Source organism: Schistocerca nitens, chromosome 1 (assembly GCF_023898315.1).
Source record: "Schistocerca nitens isolate TAMUIC-IGC-003100 chromosome 1, iqSchNite1.1, whole genome shotgun sequence".
Lineage (NCBI taxonomy): Eukaryota > Metazoa > Arthropoda > Insecta > Orthoptera > Acrididae > Schistocerca > Schistocerca nitens.
In genome coordinates, this window is record NC_064614.1 from 481,061,359 (window position 1) to 481,065,381 (window position 4,023).

The 4,023-nt window shown below is 39.9% G+C and overlaps 1 protein-coding gene across 1 annotated transcript in view; it reads right to left on the reverse strand.

The window, feature by feature from the left end:
- The window catches only part of LOC126252251 (receptor-binding cancer antigen expressed on SiSo cells), a 49,155-nt gene that overhangs the window by 44,418 nt on the left and 714 nt on the right, over positions 1-4,023 (reverse strand). The gene's annotated exons all lie outside the window — the stretch shown is intronic.

Consider the following 4,023-nt stretch of genomic DNA (forward strand, 5'->3'; position numbering starts at 1 on the left):
AAAATGTCGCCATCTAAAGTAAAACTACAGTTTCCAAACAAGGTCAACAATTGTGCATGTTGGGCACCGGTGATTATTCAAAGGAGTTCTAGAAGTGATACCATGGGAAATTAGAATAAAGTCAAAGAAATAACCAAAGAAGAGGGAACAAAATGACATGCAGTGGGAAGAGTAACCTTGAACATTTCATCCTCGATAAGCATTAAGACCGAAAAAGTAACTGCTATCTATTGTGTTTTCAGATTTTTGGGGATATTTTGGTTTTCTTGAGTTTTTTGTGTCATGTTATTTCCAATAAGATTGTGTGTCTCTGTAGGGTAGAATCTAGTTGCATTGTGGTAAGTTGTGCTGTTCAAAGACAGCAGGCTTCCAAGGATAAGGGAGGGAATGGTAATCTCTGTCCTCAGGTTGCAGTATGGAGAAAGCAAGAAAAAGAATAATGCTTATGTTGGCAATGCTGTACCACTTCAACATTAATTGTGGGGTAAGGGTGCTAGAGAATCATCAGCTGGGCAGATGAGTTCTATTTTCCGGACAGCAGCACATAGTATTATCAAGTCTGAAATGTTCCAAAGTCTAGTATTTAATGTATGGGAGATGCACAATAAGGTCAAAAAGCAGTATTTTGGGAATGCATGGTTAAGGGAACAAATACAGGAAGTAATCGTAGTAGTACAGCATTAACCCAGGACCCAGGAGGGTTAGAATAGGATGGTTTGATGCAAGTGTAGGATGTTGAATACTGTATCTGGAACAGCAGAAATGAGCAATGCAAGAGAATTAAATAGGACAGCAGAAGCCACAAGGGATCTAGTGCAGTTGAATAAGGCAATAATAGACCTGCACTATATGCAAACCACAAATCTGGCATGTGTCATACTGAATAAGACATGCGCGCTCAGGCAGCTAACTACAGAAGTTATGGAATATGGCAGAAACTCAGCTAGGACCCTGAAACCGGATTTGGAAGCAGTACAAGCACAGATGCAGGTACTAGGCATAAAAGTAATGCTATCACACTTTTTACAAACACTGGGGGATAGAATTTGGGATGTAAGGGTGGAACTGATGGGCTTACAGAAAGTCTGGTCTTGCACACACACACAAACAATATTTAGGAGGATTGAGGAAGATTCAGAGGGAATTGCCACTGGAGTTACAACTGGTAGGGGAACTGAACAGACAGAAACTGCCATTTTACTATCACAGTGCAGCAGTAAATGTGTCACAAAATGCACAACAGTACACAGGAATAAGGACACCAGTAGCAGGGAAGCACATGATATTCAGATGTTATACGATGCGCACCTACTTGGTAAAGTTAGTAGCAGTTGGGAAATTTGTGCAAGAAAAGGAGTGTTGTTAGTGGGAGAAGAAGGGGATCAATATATGGTGATGTCCAAAGAAGAGCTTCAGCAATGCCAGAGTGGAAAGATCACCATATGCCCAATGCACGAACTTACAACAGGGAGTACTCTATAATAACACACATCCACAAAACGCTCCAAAAAGGAAAAATAGGTACCAGGAACTTCATTTGTTCTATTCAGCTCAAACGAAGTCCACAATACCTGCACATAGTTCCAATACCCGGTACTGGATGTTTCACTTGACCTACATACCTAAAACGACTCTGAAGTAACACAAAACCAAAACCGCCCTATATAATTAGGCTAACATCAAAAACCTAACCTCACCAACGTAGGTTAAAGCTCCATAATACCTACCAGTCATAATGTAATAATCATCATAAACTAATACAACCAAGAAATTCATAAAAAAATTCATTAACACCAATTTCGATAAACAAGACAAACATGCACACTGTACAAACTACACTAAAAATAAAAAATAAAACCATAAAAACATACATACCAACCAAAGTCAACAGGAACATAAAATTAGCAGTCTAGCAATAACAAAAATAAATATCATTAACAAACTTTCTCTAATGACCAGCCTACCCATCACAAGTCACAGAACCCTCCAGATGGTTAGCCATAAACTGTCCCACCAATAACACCACATATACTGGCTCCTGGTCTGAGCTGCAGGAATTTTGGTCAATATCATACCTTCTCAACAAATCTTCTCCACTCCTCCACATACGTGGCAATCAAAACTGAATAACTGTAAAAACTTAATTGTGGTCAATATGTAGCACGCCATTGCAGATGCAGAGACCAGATGAAGAAGAATATTCAGCTCTAGGCACAGGCTTTGATCAGTGACAGCTTTGACCTCAACTGAAGACTGGTTTAACAGCATAGTGCCTTACTGGGCATTTCGTTTACTCAGCTGCTTATAGGGCAACCCAAGCTTAAATGGACTCTGATCATAGAGCAACTTTGCTTTTTTCACATGCATGAATGCCAGAGACCTAGTAGATAGTGTCGGAAGTTCCATGCGGCTTTTCGCGGATGATGCTGTAGTATACAGAGAAGTTGCAGCATTAGAAAATTGTAGCGAAATGCAGGAAGATCTGCAGCGGATAGGCACTTGGTGCAGGGAGTGGCAACTGTCCCTTAACATAGACAAATGTAATGTATTGCGAATACATAGAAAGAAGGATCCCTTATTGTATGATTATATGATAGCGGAACAAACACTGGTAGCAGTTACTTCTGTAAAATATCTGGGAGTATGCGTGCGGAACGATTTGAAGTGGAATGATCATATAAAATTAATTGTTGGTAAGGCGGGTACCAGGTTGAGATTCATTGGGAGAGTGCTTAGAAAATGTAGTCCAGCAACAAAGGAGGTGGCTTACAAAACACTCGTTCGACCTATACTTGAGTATTGCTCATCAGTGTGGGATCCGTACCAGATCGGGTTGACAGAGGAGATAGAGAAGATCCAAAGAAGAGCGGCGCGTTTCGTCACAGGGTTATTTGGTAAGCGTGATAGCGTTACGGAGATGTTTAATAAACTCAAGTGGCAGACTCTGCAAGAGAGGCGCTCTGCATCGCGGTGTAGCTTGCTCGTCAGGTTTCGAGAGGGTGCGTTTCTGGATGAGGTATCGAGTATATTGCTTCCCCCTACTTATACCTCCCGAGGAGATCACGAATGTAAAATTAGAGAGATTAGAGCGCGCACGGAGGCTTTCTGACAGTCGTTCTTCCCGCGAACCATACGCAACTGGAACAGGAAAGGGAGGTAATGACGGTGGCACGTAAAGTGCCCTCCGCCACACACCGTTGGGTGGCTTGCGGAGTATGGATGTAGATGTAGGTGAAAGACGTGATACATGACAGAAAATGAAAGGACTGATCAAGTACTGAATGCCAAATCTTTATAGTCTCACACTTACCAAACGCATAGTGTCTTAACAGCAGCAGAAAAATTAACCAACAGCTAATTCATCAAACATGAAAACAACAAAACTAAATAAATATAAAAAGATATTAATAAACTAAAGAAACAATCACTTCATCAGAAGAACTGAAAGAAAGACTGTTGTTACGTCATTGCAGCAAAAACTACCCGATTCAGTTATCTTTTATTAATATCCTGTCTAAGAATCTGGAAACTTGGTCTAGGGCCACTGAGTGCAGTTTTACGCTAAAGACTCCTCCGTCAATTCTGAAATTTTCATTATGGCACAGAAATAGATTCAAATCGATGGTATAACATTTATATACGCCCATACATTCTTAAGTACTCTGGTATTAAATAGCTCATATTTCTTAAACACATGTTAAATATTTTTCCAGCGTGTCACGAACTTGGGCTCAACAACCAATAAAAACAAGGTGAAGGACTGCTGGGTTGTTTCATATGTCAATTGAAATATAAGATTCCATGAGCAGAAGTTGCAGCAGTTCTACTTCATTCTTATGTTCGTATCTCGAAATAGGTGTTTACAGCTACATTTATGTGCATTATCTCTTGTATATCCCATAACTTCCTCTAATCCTATGTACATGTATATACAGTGTGTTTATTGCTCTGTTAACCTGATTTTTTTTTTTTTTTTGTTCTAGTACAAAGTTTTGCGTAAAACCTTGTATCATGTGTACTTAC